At 37.7% G+C, this 27980-nt stretch overlaps 1 long non-coding RNA gene across 1 annotated transcript; it reads left to right on the top strand.

The window, feature by feature from the left end:
- Positions 1-22556: 22556 nt before the first annotated feature.
- On the top strand, positions 22557-26556 carry LOC149161145 (uncharacterized). Its single transcript, XR_016261848.1, has 2 exons — positions 22557-24289; positions 24549-26556. It is a non-coding gene; the product is annotated as an uncharacterized LOC149161145 (long non-coding RNA).
- Positions 26557-27980: the final 1424 nt, after the last annotated feature.

The following is a 27980-nucleotide window of genomic DNA, read 5'->3' as shown; positions in this document are numbered from 1 at the left end:
TTAGAGGAAATGCTCTTGGCGTAGAAAACTAGAGTGAAATGGTTGCAAGAGAGACAAAACTTCAAAAAGAAAACATCACACAACTATGAGAAACAGGAACTGCAACTGTACTCACAGATTAACTAACCTGGGAATGAGATTTTTTAGGTTAATTCATGAACTTGTTTCTCTCTTTTTAGTCTATTTCCAGTGTCTTCAGGATAGAGAAAAGCCCCTTCATCAAGGATGTATCCTCTCACATTTCATCTATGGTTTCATATTAGAAAATCAACACTTTTATAATCCAAATTATAGTCAACACTTCTATAATTCGAGTTTGAATTGAAGGTCAAGGGCCACTAAAAGCTCTGCTTTCCACTGCTTTGGCTTTACCTACTCCCTCATCAAATCGGGAACGGAAGATTCTCAACTTCTCATAGATCTAGGAACAGGCCTCCCAAGGCTATTTGAATCACTCTGGCTACCACTATTGTTCCTTCTCAAAACACCACTATTGTTCTTTCTCAAAACATTCGGACAACTGTTGGACAGAGAATTGTTGCAATCAAACTGTGGCTTATTATATGAATAGTGCTTGGAATGGGGGATCAGCGCCCACAGACATCATGATATTATCAGGTTAACAAGTTGGTTAAACAGGTCTAATAAATCTGTAGATAGACTAAAGCACAAAATATCCAAGGAGACTTAAAGGATTAGGTTCCAGATTCTTTTGCTAAAGGAGCACCAAGATCTTTTCTTGTGCAGCCGAACAGCTACAGGAGCACCAACATCCAGTTCAGTGAAGAAGACACCTATAATCTCTAGAACCTGCATTCATTCAAGTTTTCAGGTATGGCTTTTCTTTTCCGTTTTTGTTGAAGTTGGTATATATTGAACTGCTTATTTTCATATTACGGTCAGTTTTTTTTGGAAGTCCCAACAGAGACAAGAAGAAAACATGATGCATTGAAATGGAGATCACAGACTCCAAGGGAAAAACTGCATGCATTGGACCTTGATTCTCCATAAGCTTATAAGGTTAAAGGGTTGTAGCTGCATCTTTTTTCCCTCTTGAGGAACCATTAATAAGAAGAGCTACCAAGGAAGGAATCGCACCGGAAGCTCCTATTCTTATTATCCTCTATGAGTGACAGACTCAAAAGGGTACAAGCTGCATTCTCTTTCGTTGTTGATGTTCCTGACTTTAGTACATGTGTAAGGGGCTTGATAGCTTATGTTATTTCAAACTTGTTGTTTTCATAAAGAGACAATTTCAACAGAGTAGTGACTGCATTTTCCTGTGTTAGAGGATCCACAGAATGTAACAATGATACTAAAGGCTTTACAGCCCCTACATTAGCTATCATAATCCTATTCTCCATGTTATTTTTTTGCATATAACCTCAAATGTGCTGCTGCCTTCCTCTGTAACTTCGTTGATGTTGATTCCAAATTTTCTACCAAACTTTTAAAAATAATCTCCAAATTTTCAGTTTCAACAGTACCTGATGTTGCAACTGTTTTTAATAATGGTGATACATGTCGCGCACTCCCACTTTGCCCATGTTCTTCTAAATGTATGACTTCACAAATCTACCTATCCAATTGGCCAGAGATGCAGTCTCCTTTGGATGGAAAACTGGAGGTGGGGATGAAATTGTTGCCAGCCTCTGTAATTCTTCAGAAATATCACTGCTGTAGGAAAACAAATCACTGAAAGCTAGAGAAAAGTCTAGGGAATTAACCTCATAAAAGATATATGCCTTATGCCAAATTTTGTTGCGCATTCCAAATTTTGATGATATGTCATGGCAAGACCTGTTGTGCGCAGTGGTTTTATTTCTGTATTTTGTAGGTAGTGATTTTATTTCAATGTTCATTTAAACTTGATGGTCTTTCGGAATCCTGGTAAATATTACCAATGGTTTGTCATATCTAATTTTCTATAGACATCAAAATTCCCTGTTGCACTGCTAACAAGGCCTCATGGCTGTCTGAGCCTCGTCTAAGCTGAATGTTTAAGGAATTTGGATTCCATGATAGCTATTGTGTATGGACAAGAGGACTGATATATGGCCAAATGTATTGCCCCCAAAATAAAGTTAGGTGGTGAGTTTATCATAAACACATTCCAGTGTAGGATGAAACATCCTCCTCATGCTCTATTACAACTTTCCCAGTTCATAACAGCAAACATTGAAGCAAAAGACTTTCCCAGTTCATAACAGCACGGACAAAAAATGCATGGGCACATACAGGTGCTAAATAAACAATATAGATGGTCTGGTCTGTTTTAATTAACAAGGAAATCAAATTATATGCATCCAGCCTCGAGGCCTTTCCTTCTTACAATAAATACAAGAATGGCAATCTCCTTTTCACTAGATTGGACTTTCAATTTTTCAACACAATCTACAAATTTTACTTTTATTTTTAAATATTTTTTTCCAGGCCTAACATTAGGTCAAACTACAATAGCCTCTGTTTCCTTTAATTCGCTGGCTTGGTCTTCTGTTGCACAATAGTTGCAAGCTTCTTTTCCATTATGCATTTTCCAAGAGTTATGGGCTCTTCTGCTACCTCTTGTAGTGCTGCCAAAGTACACTGAAATTGTACCCAACTCTTTGGTTTTCTGGCAGGTTCAACCATATTTAACACTGGGACATTCTCCTCTCTGGCTTCTTCTCAATTCGTGAGGGGATGATGGGATAGCTCTTTTTTTTATTTTTTAATATTTCTTATCCCACTTGCCTTTTTTTGTGCACTATATAATACAACCCCATATATCAGTTGTTTACCCTTTTCCTCCACACAAAAAAAACAGTACCATTGCTATTCTATTAACAAATAAATTGGGACATATAGAAAAATAGGACAGAAATTGCTAAAAAAAAAAACTCAACACATAGATCTTAATAGAAACCAGGACAAAAATTGCAAAAAAAAAAAAAAAAACACATAAATTGTATTAGAAACCACCAAGACCCTCTTGAACTAACAGTAACATTTCCTTCTATAAACACTGACTGTCACTACCCAAAAATACTATCGATTGTTTATCTGCGTTGCATAAACATGATGATTATATGCAAATATCTTTTCCATTTTAGTTGCATAAACATGATGATTATATGCAAATATCTTTTCCATTTTAGTTCTACATCAGCATAGATTCTAATTGAAATCCACTGAGAATTGCATTTTCCTAGATTGCAAGCCTAGTAACTTTGTAATTTCATATTCATATGTGTACCTGTGTGTTGTCAATCTCGAATAAAGAATTATGCAAATATCTTTTCCATTTTAGTTGTACATCAGCATAGATTCTAATTGAAATCCACTGAGGATTGCATTTTCCTAGATTGCAAGCCTAGTAACTTTGTAATTTCATATTCATATGTGTACCTGTGTGTTGTCAATCTCGAATGAAGATTCATTCACCATGTGTACCTGTGTGTTATCAATCTCGAATGAAGATTCATTCACTTGAATTGCATTTGCTCTTTGTGCTGCCATTTTCCAATGAAATGCTATCCACTTAATTTACATTTTGCTCAAATTGCATGGGTTTTTTTATTTATTTTTTACAGTTATGATTATATTGAATTAAATCCACATTATTTTCAGAATAGCACTGAATTATATCCACCATTATTCTCAGAAAAGTACTTGCAAGGAAGCGTATTATTCTTAGAAAAGCACTTGCAAAGAAGCGTATGACACGGCTGCCTTTTTTTTATTTTCAGTATCACTCTTGAGAAGTATGTCAATCTCTCATTACGGTGACTCTTGTTATTTATCTTTAATGGTGGACTTCATTGTATAACTCAACTATTTAGATAAAGTTGTTATTAGTTTTATAGAATGGTTGTTGGTTTGTATTTCAGAAATTTTGAATGTCTTGAATTTTTACTAATGAATATTTGGTTGGTAATCAACTTCCTAAAGTTTGGCCTTGGCCTTGTTGTACAAACAAAATATCATTGGTAATCAACTTTCTAAGATTTGGACACTCGAGCAACAAAATGTATTCTCAATGAATATTTAGTAGGTAATTAGTTTTCAAAGTCTGTAACTGTAACAACAAAATGCCTTTTTAATAGCATCTTTTTTTTCAAAAAATAGATTTTTTTTTTCAAATATCTATATCTAAACATGAAACACATTAAAAGCCGGAATTTGTTTAGCTAATTTCTTTTTTTATCATATACTTGTTCTTGGATTGTGTATTAAATTTCTTAAATATCTTAAATTTTAAAAAATTAGTAACTTAAACTCTAAGGTTTTCGCCTTTAGCTTTAATAAAATCTTTGTTTCAAATTCAATATCAAATAAATAAATAAATATATTAAAAAATCCGATTTGTTTGTATTCCGATGGAGAAGAATGATACTGGCTAAATATGATTGTGTATCAATTTATTTTGATATAGGTGGAGTTTGTATACTAGCTGAAAATGAATGACATGAGTACATATCACTGAATATGATTGTGTATCAATTTATTTTGATATAGGTGGAGTTTGTATACTAGCTGAAAATGAATGACATGAGTACATATCACTGTATAGGTTTATACCAGCGGAAGAAGAATGATGTATCAGTTTAGTTTAAATTGTGATTTTAAAATTTGGTTCAGTTTCTGAAAATGAATGACATGACACTAGCTTTTACATGACTGTATAGGTTTATACCAGTTGAAGAAGAATGATGTATCGGTTTAGTTTAAATTGTGATTTTAAAATTTGGTTTAGTTTAAATTGTGATTTTATAATTTAGTTGGTAAAATTGTAATTTAAATGTTCATTATTTTTTATTTTCTTAATTTAGTTTCAAGCATCCATGCAATTTGTTATTTTAATATTTTTTTATCAATTACTGTTTATTTATTTTTAATTGTTGTAATGTCTTTTTAAATATTTTTATTAATTCAAAATAAAATAAAATTAGTTTTGTTGAAATAAAAATAATTTTAAATTAAAATAATTAAAATTAAAATTTAAGGATATTAATTTTATTAATCTGTGTTGGGCAATTAAGATAAACTTGACTTGGTCAACTTACTAGTGGTTTTTGAGCTTTAGGTTTATAACAACCCATGATCTTCATATGGAATATATCTTATTTTAAGGGAGTGATTAATAGATCATCTTAACTCCATCTCTACCAAGAGGGATGGTGGCTTAGAGAAGATTATTAATATTAATATCTATTTCTAAATAGTTTATATATATATATATATATATAAAGGGTTATTATAAAATAAATATCAAATTGATGTAATTGTTATTAAGATTTAGTAATTATTTAGCTTATGTTAAATATTTCTATAAACATTTTTATTGTAGGTTTGATGTTTTGCATTGTTATATTCCAATTATGTAGTATGCATCTTATTCTAGAGAGGAGTGGAAAGGGAGAGAAGGGGAGGTAGGAGGGAGGAAGGGACATAGAATTTTGGAGGTTGAGAGGGAGAGAGAGAGATAGAGGAACATAGAGAAAAACCTAGAAAAATTTAGATAAATAAATTTATAGAAATAGGGAGAGAGAGGGAGAGAGAAAGGAAAAAGGGGGAAGAAGAGAGTGAGTGAGAGTGAGGAGGTAGAGAATTCGAAGAGAGGTTGGAGAGAATATGAAAGAGAAAGGGGGTATGGAGGGAGGGAACAAGGGAGGTAGAGAGGCAAATAGAGAGAGATTGAAAGAGAGGGAGAGAGGGGGAGTGATAGAGGGAAAAGGAGAGAGAGAATTAAGAGGGGATATATATATATATATATATTAACTCTCTCTTTCTCTCACCCCTCTATATATATATGTATATATTATCTCTCTCTCTCTCTCTCCCCTCTATATATATATATATATATTATCTCTCTCTCTCTCTCCCCTCTATATGTCTCTCCCCTCTCTTAATTCTCTCTCCCTTTCCCCATTTCAATCTTTTTCTCTATTTGCCTCTCTAAGGTTTATTATAAAATAAATATCAAATGCTAAATATTTCTATAAACATTTTTATTGTAGGTTTGATGTTTTGCATTGTTATATAATTGTTAGATTCCAATTATATAGTATGCATCTTATTCTCCCCTCTCTTAATTCTCTCTCTCCCTTTCCCTCTATCACTCCCCCTCTCTCCCTCTCTCAATCTCTCTCTGTTTGCCTCTCTAAGGTTTATTATAAAATAAATATCAAAATGATGTAATTGTTATTAAGATTTCGTAATTATTTAGCTTATGCTAAATATTTCTATAAACATTTTTATTGTAGGTTTGATGTTTTGCATTGTTATATAATTGTTAGATTCCAATTATATAGTATGCATCTTATTCTAAAGAGGAGTGAAAAAGGAGAGAAGGGGAGGTAGAAGGAAGGAAGGAGGGAGGGACATAGAATTTGGGAGGTTGAGAGGGAGAGAGAGATAGAGGAACATAGAGAAAAACCTAGAAAAAATTATATAAATAGATGTATAAAAATAGGGAGGGAGGTGGAGAGAGAGAGAGAGGGAAAAGGGGGAAGAAGAGAGTGAGTGAGAGTGAGGAGGTAGAGAATTTGAAGAAAGGTTGGAGAGAAATAGAAGAGAATATGAAAGAGAAAGGCGGTATGGAGGGAGGGAAGGAGGAAGGGAGAGAGGAAAATAGAAAAGGAGATTGAGAGAGAGAGAGAGTGTGTGATTGTGGGAAATGGAGAGAGAGAAGTAAGAAATGGGGTGACAAGAGAGAGGGAGAGAGATAAATAGAGGGAGAGGGAAAGAGTGGAGGAAGAGAAACAGTGAGAGAAAGAGAGAGAGGGGAAAGAGGGAAAGATGGATAGAAGAGGGAGAGGGAGAGAGGGATAGAGAGAGTGGGATGAAGGAAGAGGGATAATGAGTAAGAAAGATGAAGGGAGATGGAGAGGTAGAGAGACGGGAGATAAAGAGAGGAGAGAGTGGAGAGAGAGGAAGGGGGAGTGGGATGTAAATTTTTAGGGCTAATTTGTTCTTTGTTGTAGATAATTGCATTTTTAAACTTGTTCAATGTTTTCATATTACGTTCTCCCCATAACATCATATCATCATTAGAAATAATGTAGAGAGAACAATAAATTGAACAATTTAGCGGAACATAAAGGAATAAGAGAAGAAAAACATACACAATAGGGACACCAAAGTTTTTAGTCAAAGATGAGGGAAAAGCCTCACGAGGGGGAACCCATAAATCAATACTTATTCTTCTATTAGATATTCATTAATGTTTAGCGAAGACACAAAAGCAAATTTGTTGTCACTAAGAATAACAACTACCTTCTATATGTTATGTGCTTTTTAGGGTTATGCAGATTTTGGGGAAAATGCACCTAGAAACTTATTGACAAAATTTGGATTCTATGAGCCATACTGACTTATTGAATTTTCCAATGCATGCATTGTGGTTCACTTGGTGGGAGCATACTAAGTAAGAAAGATTTTTCTCATCCTTTCTTTTAGTTCTGCTAGATTGAAACTCCAATGTCTTATTTACCCATAGAAACTTCATTGTAAATCATTTCACGTCGCTGTTGCAGGTATATTGTCATCCAATGTTTGGTTAGACGACGCGAGCCTATTCCTCGCCACATTGGTTTTCTTGGGAGCACTAGTCAGCGAACCCTTTCCGGGAGCTCCATTCTCCCCAAACGACTCAGGTTTTACTGCCGCTCTCTGTCGGGGTCATGACAGTGGCTTCTCTGGTTTTTATGCCGAGACTCCATTCTCCCCAAACGACTCAGGTTTTGCTGTGGCTCTCTACCGGGGTCATGACAGTGGCTTCTCTAGTTTTTATCTGGTCTCAGGGAGTCGACCATGACCCTGATGCATTACAAATTTTGGTTGATATGTTTACCTCTGTTATATGATTATTTATAAACTGTGATAGCTCAATGGTTCTTTGTTTCAGTGTCATATAAGTCCAACATTTTTGTCCACTTACAACTAAGGGAACTAAAGAGAGCCAAAAGAATGAATACCACCTTGCTCACAGAAATAAATCCAACCAAAAAGAGGATGTTAGCTTAAACAGCAGCAGAAACTCCTTTTAAGAATATGCAAATTGAAGTCATTGGAAGCAGATAGAGTGTTGAACACTTACCATACACATTGAGATACAGAAAAAGCCCACAATGGAGAACTGTAAATAACCCTTTTTAACCCTTCTTAGTTCCTCTTTTAATGATTCCCTTATTCATCTTACTAATGAGGACAACATTCTGCTCCTCCTCAATACCTGCAATCTCCTAGTTAAAGTTATTCCATAGCCTGCTATAAATGAGAAGTTTTTTTTGGCAAGATGTAATAGCCAAAAAGTTTCCAAAAACAAGACCTATTTAATGCAGTGGGCTTTGGGTATTAGGTCTTTACCCACCACTTACTAATTTTCATCTTCAATGATTCTTTATATGTCACAATGCTTCTCGAATTTATGGCGTTTCCTTTGCAACATCTGGTGCAAATGCTAGTTATTAACCATTTTAATTGGTTTTTGGTTTGGTTCCAAAAATATGGTGATGATCCCGTTGCTATGTATTTGTGTTTTAATAAACAATTATTTGATAAAATGATTAAAATTAATTTAAGGGATGTTTTAATACTAAAAAATTATTTTAATTTGTTTCATAAAATGTTTTGATATATAGGTAAATGTAATGCAAAATATTTGAATGTAAATTATGAATATATTATATATTATTTAAAAAATATATATATTATGAAACAATTAAATTTTATAATTAAAATTTTTATTTATTTAACATTTAAAAATACAATTTAAATAAAGAAAATTAACTTATCATATTTTGCTTTCTTATAATTTGACGCTATCAACTCTGGTCAACTCTGGTTAAATCTGTACCTAAAATAAATCTATATGGTCTTATTTTTAATTTGCTATTTTAGATTTTTTTTTGTTAATAGATGGCTGACGCCTTATATTGGTTTTAATTACTTTGTGGTCATTTCAATCGTATTAGTTTTAATTAGTTTGTGGCCATTTTAATCATCAGCGATCTTTGTAGGGTTGAAAGCTTTTGTATATATGAAAGGTTATGATGGGTGGTTTTAAGAGTTAATACAATTTGTGTAAGGGAAAGTACACAGACAAGTTTTGTTGATTTTGGACTTTTTACTGTTGGCTAACCATGATTTTGGACATTTTTAATGTTGACTAACCAAAGATTTGGTTGGATGTACGCTTTTTTTTTTAACAAAGACGATATAGGTTGTTTTTATTGGGTTTTTAAAGTTTTTTTTGGTTTGGGGTGATTTCTTTAATTATATTTTGGGGTGCTTTTTAATATTTGGATAATGATGTTATGTGACATTTTATAAATTTATTTTTCATTTAATATTATTAGATTTATAAATTTTTCTAAATTTGTAAATATATTTGTTTTTTTAATTTTATATAGCAAAAAATACTTATACAACATTTAATTTTATATAAAATATTTTCTAGAGAATTCAAATAACTACTATCTTTATGTTGATCTATTTCAAACTGTATACTATAGTTTATCATTAAGATATAAGTAAATCACAATATGTAATTTGAAAAATATTGACATAACCACACACTACATAAAAACAGTGATATGATTTTTTTAGAAAATAGTTTATATAAAATTTTGAATCACAAAAACTTGTATTTTGAAATATTTAATTATGTTTATAATTTATGTAAAAAATATGTGCACTTTAAAATATTGTTTTTTCTTTATGGTATAAAGAAATAGACTTTATATTCTTTAAATGACTACCCTGTTTAGTTAACCAGGGGGTTAGAGGGGGCGTGGAGTCCCCTTATATAAAATTTTGAATCACAAAAATTTGTATTTTGAAATATTTAATTATGTTTATAATTTATGTAAAAAATATGTGCACTTTAAAATATTGTTTTTTCTTTATGGTATAAAGAAATAGACTTAACAAATCTTTGTTGGGTTGTGTTATATTTTTTTAATGACTAGTGTTATATTCTTTCAATGACTACCCTGTTTAGTTAATGGGGGGTTAGAGGGGGGGTGGAGTCCCCTTTCGTTGCGTAGATTATGCAGTGGGGGTCACAGGGGGCGGCGGCCCCCTTTGTCCAGGGGGTTTGAGGGGGGCGAGTAGCCCCCCTCTACAGGGTCTGAGGCGGCGTTTTGGGGAATTTTTTTGTGGACCCTATATTAAGTTGGGTGGACTTACCTATGGTTTTGTGCATGGTTTTTGCACATGGTTTTGGACGCGATGGTTTTGGGTCCATGGTTTTGAATGTGATGGTTTTCGGTCCATAGTTTTGGATGCAATGGTTTTTAGGTCCATGGTATTGGATGCTTTGGCATGTATAAATATGTATTGTAACATTGAAAGGAACATAATGAAAAATCAATCTGAAAGTCCAGGTTTTTTTTTTTTTTTGTAGGCTAAGGTGGTGCTCATTCTATAACTTCGATCAAAAAGACATTACAACAGTTCAGAAAACAGTAAATGCCTGCCCTCTAGGGGAAACCAGGTCATAATGCCATCTGTAATACTTGATGGCCGCCCAAAAAAAATAAGTCCAAAGTCTAATGGAGTTTGCTAAATAAACGATGCAATCCTGCATCTTGCCACGACTATTACAAAAGCTACTGTCATGATGGGTATGCATTCTCCTATTTTTGACAGAAACAGAGCTAAAACTACAAAAATTATAACTAGTTCCAAACATATCTTGATTTAGACATGGTCCTTTGCAGGTTGCTGCAGCGCCTCTTCCGCTTGATCCGGCTGGTCCCTGATTAGCATGTTCTGGATGATGTGCAGGTTCTCCTCCATCCTCATCATAGCTTCCTCTTGTTTCAGCATGGCCACTCTCAGAAAACTTAGCTCCAAGCGGATGTCAGGGCTTCCTTTGGATAAGTTCACCATCTCCTTCGCCACCTGAAGCAGCGCTTTGGCTAGGATTCCCTTCATCACCTAGTAGAGATGAAGGGACTGTTTGTAAAGAGACATGCGGCCTCTGGTTTGACCCGGGTCGTGCAACAGGAAAGTCCAGTCTTCAATTTCCTCATCAGACTGGTCTTGAGTGGCTTCATCCTCAAGCTTCTGCATAACCTTACGAACCGCTTGGTTTGAATAACGACGGAAGGCCTGTTCGGCTTTGCGCACCCGGTCCGTCACCGTCTCCTTCATCTTCCTGCTTCTTCCCGAGCCCCGCTTGGAAGTTTCCCCAACCTCCTTTCCCTGGCCCTTACGACCGCGGGCTCTCTTGCTGGCCCTGTCCTCCCCTTTGTCATCACCCTGTCCGCGTTTCCTCAGCCCATACCGTCTAAACGTCATTTCCTCGGCGCCCGCTGGTTTCGCATTCTCCGGCTCCGTTTCTTCCTCAACCAGGTGTTCATGCTGACGTCCATTTTCCATCCTCCTATCCGGGATAGTGTCTTCATTCGAATCGTCCTGAACCTCCCAAACAGAGAAGGAAGGCTCCTCCGGCATGAGATTCTTGCCCTTTCTGTCACTGGTATCCTCCCCACCGCCCTGTTGCTCCATCGCCTGACGCTGTCTCTGCCTGGTCTCCATGATTCCCAGGGAATCGTCACTCTTCAATCCCTGGTCTCCCGGACTATTCTCTGCAGTTTTATGTTTCTCAATGTAATCCGCCCCTCTTGCCAGAGTAGAGACCTCTCGTAAATCTTTCACCATCACCCCGTTTCGATTATAAAGAGGTTCATTTGACGCGGGGGCGCAAGGGATACCGGTTAACAAATACCGCCAGTCACTCCCCGGAGAGCCACTACTCCTTGCCGTCTTGTCATTACTCATTTCTTCTGGTGTGAATTCTGAAGAGCCGTCTCCACCTCCAGTCATCGAGCACGCTATAATAATCTCGCGTTGGGTGAACTGATTCCCAACCGTTTCACCTGCCACCGTAGTCCTGTCACCCCGGGCTAAATCCTGCGTCCTGCTATCTGGCATGATGGTTTTGATAAAACCTGATTTTATCATAATCATTCCTCTGACTCTCCACGAATCCCTATTAGTTCGTTCCGCTGGACCGAGCATTATCCTCCATGGCATGAGCATGATCCATCTTGATGAGGTCTGCCAGCTCCTTCCACTCTTGATTATTTTCAATGGCTCTCCACTGACTATCAATTGAACTACCGCGACCATTGCAGCCTCGATTCGCCAACCAGTCTGCAGCCTGATTCCCTTTTCGCCGCACATGACTGATGATGCTGTAATCAATGCGTTTAATCAAGCTGGCTATTTCCTGGACGATGCCTGCGGTCCTCCAACTTTTGGTTACTTTCTCCCATCCCTGTCCGTAGTTGAGTCTCCTTATCATGTCCACAACCAACTGCGAATCCCCTGTAATTTCTAGTTTGGTGTAGCCATTCCGAATGGCAATTCGTAGACCTTGGTGCAGGGCCCAAAGCTCAGCCTCATTATTAGTCATTTGTCCCCCCCATTCAGCATAGATCCACCTGACTTGGTGGTTACTGTCCCTGAAGATCCCTCCGAATCCAGCATCTCCCGGGTTGCCCTTCGAGGCCCCGTCAAAATTAAGCTTCATAAATTGCTCCCTCGGGTACGAGAATTTCTCTGGGCTCTGGGTTCTCATACCATTGCTGACCGCGCCTTTGTAATAGACCATTTCCAGTTTTAAATTGAGTTTGTTCAGAATATCTTGTTCTGCCGGAGTCGTCTTCCAGTCATCCGTTTCCCATTTTTCAACAAGAATGGTCTCTCTTGTATACTCCACCACCTGTGTCCAAACAACTTCTGAAGGTTTAGCCCCATTCTGGAATATCCTCCTATTCCGTTCTTTCCAAACCGTCCAGAGAATGAAAGTAGATATCAGGTTCCAAGCCCTCTGGACAACCCGGCAGTGGAACGTTTCCTTATTCCATTGAAAGATTGTGTCCTTAAATTCTCTTATGTTAAACCCTGGTTTGTTGAACAATTGCTTAGTTGATATCCATAGTCGTTCAGTATACGGACACCGAATCAGCAGATGATCTCTATCCTCCTCGTCATTGTTGCATAGATGGCATTGTGAGGGACCAATGAACCCCTTCTTGCGAATGCGATCCCAAGTCAAAATTTTATTCTTTGTGGCTAGCCAAACAAAAATAGACACCTTAGGCCACCATTTGGATTCCCATATGGTCTTCCATTCCAAATTTCTGGCTTCTCTATTCTGAGACCCCATTAGAAAATAGGCCTCTTTGGTAGAGAAAGTCCCCTTCATTGAATTTCCCCACCGAAGTATATCTTGCCCCTGTCTAACTCTGAGTTTCCTTGAACCCATTTCTTTTCGGTAAGCATCTTGAATATCAGGGGAAAAACCCTGATCCCATCTTGTCAGGTCCTCCCAGACTCTCCAACCTTCCAGAGTATCATTTTCTTTCCAGTAATCCTTTACTTTCTGTCTATTCCTTGCAGTTTTGTCACGGACTTGGAGAAGGACTTGAATGTTGTTTAGCCTTTCTCGTTGTTGCCAGCTATCCTCCCAGAAGTTTGCCTCTGACCCTCCTCTGATTTCCCAGAAGGTGTGCTTGCCAATCAAATCTCTGTTTTGAGAGGCTAGTTCCCATATATTGGAGCCTCGGGGCATTTCTTGTATTTTTAAGATATCAGCCGGAGAGTTGGGCATCCTGTATTTAGTCCTCCAAATAGTTTTCCATAGATCACTTCCTCCGCTAAGCCATCTCCACCATAGCTTGGCTCCCAGGACCTTGTTTAGAATTTCTGGGTCTCTTAATCCTAACCCTCGTTCTTTTCTTTCGGTGAGTTGATTCCATGAGACTAAAGCCCACTTTTTCTTTTTATCAGCTCCACTCCATATGAACTTACGGATAATTTCTCTGATTTTTGCACAAACACCAGTAGGGGCAGCCATAATCGAGAGCGGATAGATAGGTATAGCCTGAAGAACCGACTTGGCAAGGGTAACTCTTCCCGCAATATTCAAAACTCTGAACGTCCAATTGGAGATCTTGTTGTTAAGTTTGTCCAGCACTCCCTGCCAGTTTTTCAACTTTTTAGATGTGAAGTCAAGAATATTACCCAAGTATTTGGTAGGTAATTCCCCCCTTTTGAATCCCAGAATTCTGATAAGGTGAGATTTGACTTGATCTATAGTGTTGAAGATGAAAACACAGGATTTCTCTTTATTGATTTCTAGTCCTGATGCAGCTGTAAACAGATCAAGGATCCTCTTTAAATTTTTGATTTCTCTTACCGTTGGTTCCCCGAATAGCATAATGTCATCAACAAATTGTTGATGGGTTAGGGGCAGATTATTTCCCCAAATTTGCAGACCTTTAATTCTATTAGCTACTCTTTCTTGTTTGATGAATCTCCCTAATCCTTCAGCAGCTAGGATAAATAAAAAAGGGGACAATGGATCACCTTGGCGAATCCCTCTGGAGGCATTGAAAGTTTTGGAAGGGCTTCCATTAACCAGGATAGAGAAATGAGGAGTGGAGATCAGATTGTGAATCCATGCAATCCATCTTTGATGAAAACCAAATCTTTCCAGGGCAGTGTCGAGGTAATTCCAGTTAAGTCTATCGTAGGCTTTGGATAAATCTAATTTTACCATCATACCTTTTTGTTTTGTGGTTTTCAAGGAATGAATCACCTCCTGGGTTACAACTAGACCATCCAGGATTTGCCTGCCCTCCACAAAGCCCGTTTGTTCAGGAGAGATTAAGTTGTCTAAAAGAGGTTTTAAACGTTTGGCAATCATGGATGTGATTATTTTGTAAATGACATTGCACAGAGCTATAGGTCTAAATCCACTAGCTTCCTCTAGGTTATCTCCCTTAGGAATAAGAGCATAAAAGGTAGAGTTGAGGGCTGGCCATACCTTTTGATTTATTCTTGATTCTTCGACTATCTCCAGAATTTCTTGTCCCAAGAAGTGCCAGCCAGCCTGGTAAAAGTCCACCGTGAAGCCGTCCGGTCCAGGGGCTGTCCCTCTCTTCATTGCCTTCACAACTTCGTTCAGCTCCTCTAGGGTCACAGCCCTCATGAGCGCTTTGTTCTGGTCCTCAGTGACCAATCTAGGAATAGCCGAGCAGATCTCTTGGATGGCTCTCGTTCTATCACCAGGAGGCTCGGTTAAAATTTCCTTATGATGATCAGTTAGAACTTGTTCAATTTTATTCTGTTCAACCACTCTTTCTCCATCCCTGTCCTTGATTGATAGTATTCTATTTCCCTGCCTGTGTTTGACCATGGCCTGATGAAAGAATTTTGTGTTTCGTTCCCCCTCCCTCAGCCATTTTATCCTAGATTTTTGGCGCCATAGGATCTCTTCTTGCTTCCTCCTCTCTTCCAATCTACCAAGGATTACCCCTTCCTTGAGAGTGCTTTCTTCCGTTCGTCCTTCTAGAATTATCTGTTGTTGAAGATCAGTCATTTCCCCTTCTAGCTTCTGTTTTTCCTCCAGAATGTTGCCAAATTCCTCTTTGTTCCATTTCTTGATTTTGCCTTTCAACTCCCTCAATTTTAGCTGGAACGTTTGCATTCTGCATCTGCCCTGACTAGTGCTTTGTTTCCACCATTTCTCAATTTTCTTGATGAACTCTGGGTCCCTTAGCCAGAAGGCTTCGAATCGGAAAGGCCTTTTTCCCTGAATCTTTTTAATGTCAATCTCTAGACGGATTGGCCAATGGTCAGAACCCAGCGCTGGGATGATCTTGGCTTCCACGAAAATATCTTTATTCATTATGGTTTCAGACACTAGAAATCTATCTAACCTGGAGGCAATCTGCTTGTTGCCCCCCCTTCTATTGTTCCAAGTGTATATCCCGTTTATGGTTGGGATATCCACTAGCCGGAGGTCTTCTATCATCTCATTAAATCTGTCCATATAGTGATCCCTTCTTCTGATCCCTCCTTTTTTCTCTTCCATGGATCTGATCAGATTGAAATCCCCACCAATAATCCAAGCAGCTTCAGGGTATAGGTTACGGATTGCTTTAACACCGTTGATAAACTGTTCCTTATCTCCAGGGGTCGGGGGGCCATAAACTCCTGAAATAACCACCTGATGTTTAGTTCCCACAACCCTTCCCAACCCAGAAAGGATTCCTCTCATGCTCACCCAATTATTTATAGAAATCTCATTTGGGTTCCACATGATAGCGAGTCCTCCTGCAAAGCCCGTTGCATCTTGCTCCATCACCTGATAAGGTAACCTACTTTTTTCTATGATATCTTCTAGTTGGTGAATCAAAATCTTTGTTTCTTGTAAAATCAGAATACTGGGTTTTTCTTTTTGTAGCTTATCCTTCATGTACCGTTGCTTTCCTCTGCTATTCAAACCCCTAATATTCCAACTGACAACTATCATTTAAAATTTTTTATAGGAAGGGAAGAATACCTCCGACAGAGGTATCACCTTACCTGAATTTATCAAGATCTCTCCCACCGCCTGGATCGTTTCGTTCATTGGTTTCCGGCCTCTCTTCCTGCTGTTTTTGCCCAAGATGCCTGTTCCTTTATCTTCAGTCCCTTGCTCATTCTCTACCCTTGTTGGAGCATCCGGGGGTTCTCCCTTTTTCGCTTTATATTTCTGGAATACTTCCTTGTATAACTGCCTTTGATCTTCTGGTATGAATCTGCTGTCTAAATACTTCCACTCCTGGATCAGCCTTTTCATGATTTTTTCTTCTTCTATTTCAGCTTCAGGCTGGTCTTCCACTTCCATCGGGGCCTCTACATCTGCTTCTGTTGCCACTTCCTCTGTTTTTTCTTTGTTAACTTTACTGATAGTTGTTCCTTTCCCCTTCTCCTCTCCCGAGATTTCCATTGGGCTATTTTCTGGGTCCTCATCATCTTCTAGATTTACTTCATACTCTTCATCTTCGCTCTGCAGTACTTGATATTTGTTCTGAGTTTTTGCTTGACTGGGTTGCTTTTGGGACTGGGTTTTTGGACCTTCTTTATTCGATCTTCTTTTCCTGACCACTTGTTGAAATCCTTTCTCTGAGTTCTCCGCTCTCCCGGTGGTTCTCGATTGATTCACCTGACTTTTTCTGCTTTCTTCCTCTTTATTAAGGGGACATTGCCAAAATAAATGACCATACTCGTGACATATTCGGCATCGGAAAGGAATATGTTCGTAATCAATTGGCTGTTTCCAGACTTCGTCATGGTATTCAACCTCAACATTTTCCGGGAGGGGGTTAGCCAAGTTTATGTAAACGCAGATTCTCGCATAGGCATTATATTTACCTCTTTTCGTGGCCTCTGCAATTTTGACAAAACTGCCAATCGTATTGCCTATTCCTTCCAAGATCCCCGGCTCCCAAAATTCATCAGGAAGCCCGAATAACCTGACCCAGACTGGTGCATCAAGCATTTTCTCCTTTTCAGGATTGTATCTCTCCTCCCAGAACTTCATGAATAACCCCGCGTTGTTCAGGAAATAGGGGCCCTCTTCGAAGATTCTGTTCTTGTCTTCTAAATTCGAAAATATTGCTGTGAAGAAACCTTGGGCACCAAGTTTGAGATCTATCTGTCCCTTAGGTCTCCAGCGCTGAGCAATCCATCTATATAGTTCTCGCTCAGACGGCCAATACCCAACAAAACGGCAGATTAAAGCATGGTCCTTCATATAGGAGTTGTATTCCTCCAATTTATTATGGGGAACAACATACCTGGGCTGTTTTTGGGCCCTCGGTAGGCATTTTCCTCTCATTCGCTTCTGCCATAAGTTACCCATTACTGGGATTTGGTTTTCCCGTTCCGTATGTTGCTCTCCTTCCGTGCTTGTTTCTCCCATGACCACATTTCTGAAGGAGGGGGTCTCTCCCCCCCCCCCCGTGACTCTCCCATTCCGTTCAGGGCGTTGTCACAAAGGTCCCCCTTACTGCTTTTTTCCTTGTGACCTGACCTGACCCGTGCCAGCAACCTGTGAGACGCTGCCCTGGCAGGTCTGCGTCCTCAGCCTCCAGGCAAGACTCGACCGAAACCCTGTCAGTCTTGTCCGCTAGCGCAAACCCTAGCGCTCATCCTCGCAGCATCCATCCGCCCGTCACTTCTCATCTCCGACATAGTCTGAAAGTCCAGGTTTTATCTGTGTATATGTGTTTTATATGTTATGCTCTCGCATTGTTTATTTTCAGTATTTTAAAATTCGTATAAAGATAATTTCTATACAATATCTAGATTTATCAGTCCTTACCTTACCGAGACTAAATTACTCTATTGATAATTATTAATTTGTCTTTTCACTAAACCTTTGTTTCATTCATCAATGTTTAACCAAAGTTATAGTTATAAATAGCAAAACAATTATTATATTATATAATAAAGCAAAGCTTGGAAAAGTTATATCTTATATGCAAAGTTATCCGTTTATGTAAATACCCAAAGTTTTGTTTACCCCCACAACCTCCTCGGAAACGCTGACACTACCTGCCAAGTCTACTAATTTGCTGGCAGCATGAATGTCCTCACTCCCCACTCTTCTTCTGTAGGACACTGCCTCCAGCGTCTTTCTTTCGCTATACAAATAATTATTTCAAAGAAATAAGAAATTTGAATAAAGACATTTTAAAAGTGAATGTTATACATGATGGTGCAATAATTAAATAATTAACTCGATAGTTTGTTTGTCTGCTTACATTTTCAATTTTTTATTTAAATTTCAAATTTCTTTGAACGCTACAGGCAATGTAATGCGACATTAGCAGATTATTACAAGTACCAAGTAGTGTCAGTATTTTCAGGAAGGCAGTGGGGCTGAAAAACTTAGGATATTTGCACAAGGTAATTTGCGGAGAAGGATATAACATATATGTAACTCGAACTTTCAATGAGAAGAATATATCATTCAACGTGTGATGTCTCTGATAAGACTTCAAATATATATATTTTATATAATTGTTTTGCTATTATAATTTTGAATTAAATATGTGAGGTCTTCAATAAAACCTCGAATCTTTCTGAAGGAAAAAAGTTGTATTGTATTATATAAGAAATATAACGGTTCTCATAATTGATATATATTTATAGGATAGTGAAAATATGACCGTATCTCTCAAAAGAGAGAAACATGCCATTCTTGTTCCTGTATGAAGGTACAAAAGATGCAAAGATTTTACCGTCAGTCTGTAGATACAAGATCCCCAAAAAACTTTTCGTCCAAAAACATCTATATAAGAAAAGAAAAGCATGACTGAGAAACTGCTGAAGCGAGATTAGAAGACAGGGGGAGAGAACTCCTGAATATTGAAATTTCATCTTCAGACAAACCCTGCACAAACCATATACCCAGTGATGATGAGATACCCTTTTTTGATAAAGAATCGACCTTCAGAGTTTGAGACCTACTGATATGTTTTATGGAGGATTCGAACATATCATTCCAAAGGGACCTGATCCTGTTCATCCAGCCAGCGAGATGAGGCATAGAGATATTGTTTTCCTTGTGCAAAAAATCCACCATTACCTTTGAGTCTCCAAAAATCAATACATGCCTGATATCTAGAAAGGAACAAAAATATAACAAACCAGCAAGAGCCATTGCTTCTGCTTTAGAATTAGATCCCCTTCCTCCATTCCAATGGATATTGAAATGGCAGGATTCATTAATCAGAATATAAACCCCGCAGCGACAGATGCCTCTCTGTTCAGCACCATCAAAAAATGCGCATGGGAAAGAAGGAAAAACCAGGGGATCTGAAGGGATATCATCTTCATTTTCCTTAGGCGCCTTGAAAGAGAGGCTTTCATAAGACAGTAAAACCTTAGAGAATATATCCGCAGGAGAGTAGTGGATGCTGTTGAAAATGGAGTTGTTCCTCGCCTTCCATATGCTCCATAGACAAATAATAAACAATGGCCTCCAGATCACTTTCTGTTGGCTCCACCAAAAAAACACATCAGATATAGAGGAATGAGACATACGAAGAATATCGAACCATTTCTCCACAGACACCCAGAGTTGCCGGGCGATATGACAATCCAGGAATAAATGCCAGTTGTTTTCCTCATCGGATCTGCACATAGGACAAAGCCTCGGTCCCTACCAACCCTGCTTTCTCAAATTTTCCCAGGAAAGATTTTTGTTGCGGAACAACAGCCATGCAAAAAAAACCATTTTTGATGGGCACTCGGAATTCCAAAAAGTAACAGGAAAAATAGGATTGAGATGGGGATCCCTCTTGTCCATTAAAGTCTCGTAAACCTCTTTCACTCTGACACCAAACAATGACTTTGAATTTTTCCAGATAATATCATTTGATTCCTCCGAGCGAAAGATACCACATGATCTAAGACTCATCCTTATAGGCTCCCGTAATATGGCAATAGAGGGCAGCATCTGAAAGAGACCGACATCTTTCCACAAAGGAATCGATCCATGCCACCCAGCAATTAAACTACTCCAAAAAAAGAGACCCCTCCCGTGGAAAATTTTTAATAAAACCTCCGGCACATAAATGTCCTCGGCCCCACTCAGAAAAAGATCATATCCAATCAGAATTTTTTTACCTGTTTGAAACCGCCATGTTAAGTTCTCCAGGAAGAAGCCTTCCATCCTATGCAAACTTTTCCAGATTGTTGACCCGTACGAGGGGCCGATCCTTCCCTCCCCGAACCATAAAGAAAAATCTTTGCCGCCCAGATATTTCTTTTTAATAATCATGCTCCAAGACCCACCACCAAAAATACACCTCCAAAGCGATTTACATAAAAGCGCCTTTCCAAAACTGCGAAGGTTCAACAAACCCCAGCCTCCCATGCTCTTAGGAGAAGAGATATTTGATAATTTTGTGAGGTGAAATTTCCGTCTTTCTGCTTGATCTCCCGAGATGAAATTCGCTGTAATCTTATCCATTTTTTTAATAATGCTAGCAGGAAGGAAGAGCAAGTGGGCCCAGTATATAGCTCACTGGTTCAGCACAGATTGAGCCAGAATGACTCTGCCCGCCAGAGCATTGGAATTCCCACAATGAAATCTTTCTGTGGTATCTATCAATAATCCACTGCCAGTGCTTTTTGGAATAGCCATTTGCTTTAAGCTGGAACCCCAAGTATTTATTTCCCTGTCTGATCGAGTGCGACTTCACGCCAAACAAGGTTGATAACCAGTCCACCGCTTCTTGACTGATTTCATTATAATAAAAGAAAGATTTTTCCTTGTTTATGGATAAAAAGTTGAAGAACATGTTGGTACCTTTAATTCCAATGGTTGGATAGAATCAAATAACTTTATCAATAAAAAATTGAAGAACATGTTGGTATTTTTAATTTTAATGGTTAGAAATTATTAATAAGGGTTAATGATTTAGTTTATGTTTCAAGTTAAAAATTATGTGATGGGAAAATTGTATAATAAATTATAATTTATAGTGATTAATGTTAGCTAAATTAATGGTGGTTAATACAAAATTGGAATTTTATAGTCTTGCTTTGGGTGGAATTAATAAATTGAGATGTGAAGTGGATAAATTAATTGATTGGTCAACACATGATTTGCTTATATTTTAGTGGGTAGTGACCATCTACACATTTATAGTTTTACGGCAAGAAAAACATAAATAATGGTGAGAAGTATCTCTTAGCAAATGCATTTATTTACATATTATTCCTATCCATTTTTTATGCAAAAAATTGCTTAAATTATGGTGGGAAGTAACTCATGGTAAATATATGTTATTTACTTTTTTCTTAGTTTAAGAATAAAAACGAGCGCCCAAATATTTAAAAATAATGGATGAATATTACAACTATATCCATAAATTATGGCATAAAATATGGATGTTGTCTATCTATTATAAGTTTTGGAGTTTTTGGTTGTTGAAATTTTGCTTACATCTTGATCTTTGTTGTTTAAAATGGTTTTTTCACTATTTAGATGGATTCAATGCCCTCAAAAACCTCTAGGATATTGATTCTAAGATTCCCCCTTAGGATCTAACGTAAAAGTTTCCTCTCATCTGACTCAAGTAACTATAAAAAAATAAATGCAAAAAACTCTTTTTAGCTATGAAGAGTGATCACTACTCTTTGCTCCAGTTCCAAGTGAAATTGAGTATTTCTTTATGTTATGATTCTAGATCACTACTCTTTGTTCAAGTTCCAAGTGAAATTTCTTTATGTTATGATTCTACAATATACATGTGGAATTATTGAACACTCTCCTCCCTTGAGAACAATCCTTTTGTTCTTGAAAGACCTTCAATTAAGGATTTAATTGTCTTTATCGAATTATAGCGAATTCACAATTCAAACTTGGGATTTCAACAGACTTAATTATTCAAACTTGTGATTCTAACAAATTCAATTATTCACATGACATTATCTTATGCAAAAATCACAACAATACCTTAAATGGGCCAATCAAATATTTAAAAATTATTTTTTAATAATATTAATAAATAAAATTACACATTATAAATTATTATTTTTACATTTCTCAATACTAAATTCATAATAATTAACCAGCAAATCCATTGCTAAGGAAGAACTACTAAGTAGCTGATCAACGAGCAAATCCATCGCTAAGGAAGTAGTACTAAGTAGCTGAGCTTGATTTAAAGAACAAGCTGAAGCCTTGAATTTCAACAGCTAGATGTAGATCAATGGTCACGATTTAATAAGGTTTTTGTTAGGGTTTGGTTGTGATCATTTTATCCCCATTTGCGCACAACTTTGTTTCATCGAGCTTTCCTTCCTGGAGAACTGGATTCACACCTCTGTGGATAAGGATACGCCCCTTATTCCTTCTTTGTTTTCTGATTGCATTTGATTTTCTTTTGTTTCTCCACTGGTGAATTAACGGGACTGCTTTCATTGAGGTTACCCGCATTCATCCAAGATTCGGGGTTGCCAATTTCATGGCAGCGCATGGACTTCGGCATTTCCGAGGGCGGTCGTTTCTTTCCCTCAAGTGGGGGCACCGCGTTTTTAAGTGGATCTGCCATGGCCATGCCGTTCTAAGCAATGTGCAGGGCCATGGCCATGCCGTTCTAAGCAATGTACGGCCTGCATTTATTTCATTGGTTTTTTCTTTTGTTTTTTTTTTTTTTTTTCGGTCTATTTTTTTTTTCGGTCTAGGGTTACGCGATTTTAAGAAGACCTTGCAATTACTCTCTACTTCCACAAGACACTTGCTCTCTAGGTTCACACTGAAAGGTATACGAATCTAGAGCGCAGGTGTCTTATGGCTGTGGGGAGTAAAGAGTCACTTCAGTAACCATATCAATGAATGAAGAAATCCGTCTGCGAAGCTTCTTTAGGGAATCGAGCTCTCAGCAGAGGTAACGAGTAAAACTTTCATGTTGCCGCGAAACGAAGCTTCGAGGTTTGTAGAAATTAATGGCAGCTAGCTTAGTTATTTACCATATACATTTCAAAAAGCTCAAGTGTTTTCCTGGGGTGGGGCAGTATGTTTTATGACTTTAAAGCCATAAATGTGACTGGCAGTCAGATGACTAATTTTTTGGAATTACAGCCTAGTTTTTTGTCATTTTATAAATTGCAATGATATGTAACAGCTGTGGTTTTCCATTATTAGCCATTTTAATTGGTTTTTGGTTTGGTTCCAAAAATATGGTCAAGATAGCTATGTAGCTATGTATCCGTGTATTTTATTAAACCGTTATTGTAAGGCGTTTTCCTCTTAAACCTATTTAACTGTGGTTTTTTAAATTATCCAGTAAAGTATTTTCTTCTGAAATCTTTTGGTTTTTGGTTTTTTATTACACTTAAACCGTTTTCCTCTGAAATCAATTCTCCTCTTAATTTTCCTTTTATCTTATCTCCTTTTATCTTACCTGTCTTACTATGAACTGTTTGATCTGATATTACTGTCTTACTATGAACCGTATGAACCGTCTGATCTGATGTTACTGTCTTACTATGAACCGTCTGATCTGATGTTAGACGATTAAAATATTTGCCACCGTTCATTAAAAAAATGTAGTTATAACTGAAACAATATTGGTCTGTATTGCTAAATATGCTCTATGGCATACTCTCGGCTATGACTTATGTATGGCAGGCAGCCTGGCTCTGATTGTATGGCTGTTCTTCGACCAGCGAACCTGAAGCTTGCGTTACAGAGTGAAGGTAGAACAGCATGGCTGGAAACGGGATTGCATTACCGAATGAAAGTAGATGGCCATGGCTTGCAACAGGCTTGTTGCAGAATGAAGGTGGATGACCATGGCGGAAACCACCCTCTCATTTGCATTCCTGTCTAGCAAGTTTCTTGCTTGTCGTTGTCTAGCTTGTCTCTACGTTGTCTAGCTTGTCTCTACGAGAGAAGGTTTCGTGTTCACGAAATGTTTCATTGAAGACCTCCACCATGGTATTCCATTAGCTTAGTTGGCATTTTCCTGCTAAGAATGTGAATTCTGCCTCCAATATTATGAATATAAAATTTTATTTTTTCCCGTTTCCATTTTTTCCCGTTTTGTTGAGCGATATAGATAGGGTTTTACATTGTGTAGCTGCACAGAGTATGAAAGCCGCACCAGGGCATGTATTAAGGGAGATGGTGAAGCAGAACAGCTATTTTCTTGTGAAGCCAAACAGCTACAGGAGCACTAATATCTTTTCTTGTGCAGCCGAACAGCTACAGGAGCACCAAAATCCAGTTCAGCGAAGACCAGCGAAGACACCTATAATCTCTGGAACTTGCATTCATTCAAGTTTTCAGGTATGGCTTCTCTTTTCCTTTGTGTTGAAGTTGGTATATTTTGAACTACTTATTTTCATATTACGGTCAGCTTTTTTTGAAGTCCCAACAGAGACAAGAAGAAAGCATGTAGATATGCATTGAAATGGAGATTACAGAGTCCAAGGGAAGAACTGCATGCCTTGGACCTTTATTCTCCATAAGCTTATAAGGTTAAAGGGTTGTAGCTGCATCTTTTTTCGCTCTTAAGGAACCATTAATAAGCAGAGCTACCAAGGGAGGAATCGCATTGGAAGCTCCTATTGTAACTTTATTATCCTCTATGAGTGACAGACTCAAAAGTACAAGTTGCATTCTCTTTCGCTATTGATGTTCCTGACTTTAGTACGTGTATAAGGGGCTTGATAGCTCTAGCTTCTGTTATTTCAAACTTGTTGTTTTCATAAAGAGACAAATTCAACAGAGCAGTGGCTGCATTTTCCTGTGTTAAAGGATCCACAGAATGTAACAATGATACTAAAGGATTTACAGCCCCTACATTAGCTATCATAATCCTATTCTCCAAGTTATTTTTTTGCATATAACCTCAACTGTGCTACTGCCTTCCTTTGCAACTCTGTTGATGTTGATTCCAAATCTTCTACCAAACCTATATAAATAATCTCCAAATTTTCAGTTTCAAGAGTACCTGATGTTGCAACTGTTTTTAATAATGGCGATACATTCCACGCGCTCCTACTTTGCCCATGTTCTTTTAAAAGCTCTGCTTTCCACTGCTTTGGCTTTGGCTTTACCTACTCCCTCATCAAATCGAGAACGGAAGGTTCTCATAGATCTAGGAACAGGCCTCCCAAGGCTATTTGAATCACTCTGGCTACCACTATTGTTCTTTCTCAAAACATTCGGACAACTGTTGGATAGAGAATTGTTGCAATCAAACTGTGACTTATTATATGAATAGTGCTTGGAATGGGGATCGGCGGCCACAGACATCATGATATTATGAGGTCAACAAGTTGGTTAAACAAGTCTAATAAATCTGTAGATAGTAGCAGAGTCTATTAGAGGAAATGCTCTTGGCGTAGAAAACTAGAGTGAAATGGTTGCAAGAGAGACAAAACTTCAAAAAGAAAACATCACACAACTATGAGAAACAGGAACTGCAACTGTACTCGCAGATTAATTAACCTGGGAATGAGATTATTTAGGTTAATTCATGAACTTGTTTCTCACTTTTTAGTCTATTTCCAGTGTCTTCAGGAGAGAGAAAAGCCCCTTCATCAAGGATGTATTCTCTCACCTTTCATCTATGGTTTCATATTAGAAAATCAACACTTTTATAATCCAAATTTTAGTCAACACTTTTATAATCCGAGTTTGAATTGAAGGTCAAGGACCACAAAAAGCTTTGCTTTCCACTGCTTTGGATTTACCTACTCCCTCATCAAATCGGGAACGGAAGGTTCTCATAGATCTAGGAAGAGGCCTCCCAAGGCTATTTGAATCACTCTGGCTACCACTATTGTTCTTTCTCAAAACACCACTATTGTTCTTTCTCAAAACATTCCGACAACTGTTGGACAGAGAATTGTTGCAATCAAACTGTGACTTATTATATGAATAGTGCTTGGAATGGGGATCAACGCCCACAGACATCATGATATTATCAGGTCAACAAGTTGGTTAAACAAGTCTAATAAATCTGTAGATAGACTAAAGCACAAAATATCCAAGGAGACTTCAAGGATTAGGTTCCATATTCTTTTGCTAAAGGAGCACCAAAATCTTTTCTTGTGCAGCCGAACAGCTACAGGAGCACCAAGATCCAGTTCAGTGAAGAAGACACCTATAATCTCTAGAACCTGCATTCATTCAAGTTTTTAGGTATGGCTTCTCTTTTCCCTTTCTGTTGAAGTTGGTATATATTGAACTGCTTATTTTCATATTACGGTCAGTTTTTTTTTTTTTTTGAAGTCCCAACAGAGACAAGAAGAAAACATGTAGATGCATTGAAATGGAGATCACAGACTCCAAGGGAAAAACTGCATGCCTTGGACCTTGATTCTCCATAAGCTTATAAGGTTAAAGGGTTGTAGCGGCATCTTTTTTCCCTCTTAAGGAACCGTTAATAAGAAGAGCTACCAAGGAAGGGATCGCATCGGAAGCTCCTATTGTATTCTCTAAGAGTGACAGACTCAAAATGGTACAAGCTGCATTCTCTTTCGTTGTTGATGTTCCTGACTTTAGTACATGTGTAAGGGGCTTGATAGCTTATGTTATTTTAAACTTGTTTTCATAAAGAGACAATTTCAACAGAGCAGTGACTGCATTTTCGTGTGTTAGAGGATCCACAGAATGTAACAATGATACTAAAGGCTTTACAGCCCCTACATTAGCTATCATAATCCTATTCTCCATGTTATTTTTTGCATATAACCTCAACTGTGCTGCTGCCTTCCTCTGCAACTTCGTTGATGTTGATTCCAAATCTTCTACCAAACTTTTAAAAATAATCTCCAAATTTTCAGTTTCAAGAGTACCTGATGTTGAAACTTTTTTAATAATGGTGATACATGTCGCGCACTCCCACTTTGCCCATGTTCTTCTAAATGTCTGACTTCACAAATCTCTACCTATCCAATTGGCCTGAGATGCAGTCTCCTTTGGACGGAAAACTGGAGGTGGGGATGAAATTGTTGCCAGCCTCTATAATTCTTCAGAAATATCACTGCTGTAGGAAGACAAATCACTGAAAGCTAGAGAGAAGTCTAGGGAAACCTCATAAAAGCTATATGCCTTATGCCAAATTTTGTTGCGCATTCCAAATTTTGATGATATGTCATGGCAAGATCTGTTGTGCGCAGTGGTTTTATTTATGTATTTTGTGGGTAGTGATTTTATTTCAGTGTTTATTTAAACTTGATGATCTTTCGGAATTCTGGTAAATAAGGCCAGTGGTTTGTCATATCTGGTAAATAAGGCCAGTGGTTTGTCATATCTAATTTTCTATAGACATCAAAATTCCCTGTTGCACTGCTAAGAAGGCCTCATGGCTGTCTGAGCCTCGTCTAAGCTGAATGTTTAAGGAATTTGTATTCCATGATAGCTATTGTGTATGGACAAGAGGATTGATATATGGCCAAATGTATTGCCCCCAAAATAAAGTTAGGTGGTGAGTTTATCACAAACACATTCCGGTGTAGGATGAAACATCCTCATGCTCTATTACAACTTTCTCAGTTCATAACAGCACGGACAAAAAATGCATGGGCACATACAGGTGCTAAATAAACAATATAGATGGTCTAGTCTGTTTTAATTAACAAGGAAATCAAATTATATGCATCCAGCCTCCAGGCCT

The sequence above is a fragment of the Pinus tabuliformis genome, chromosome 5_2, assembly GCF_031772625.1.
Source record: "Pinus tabuliformis cultivar Carrire ecotype Pingquan chromosome 5_2, CPIR1, whole genome shotgun sequence".
NCBI classification, from domain to species: domain Eukaryota; kingdom Viridiplantae; phylum Streptophyta; class Pinopsida; order Pinales; family Pinaceae; genus Pinus; species Pinus tabuliformis.
The sequence above is the reverse complement of the archived record's forward strand: the minus strand, read 5'-3'. Positions and strand labels throughout refer to the sequence as shown.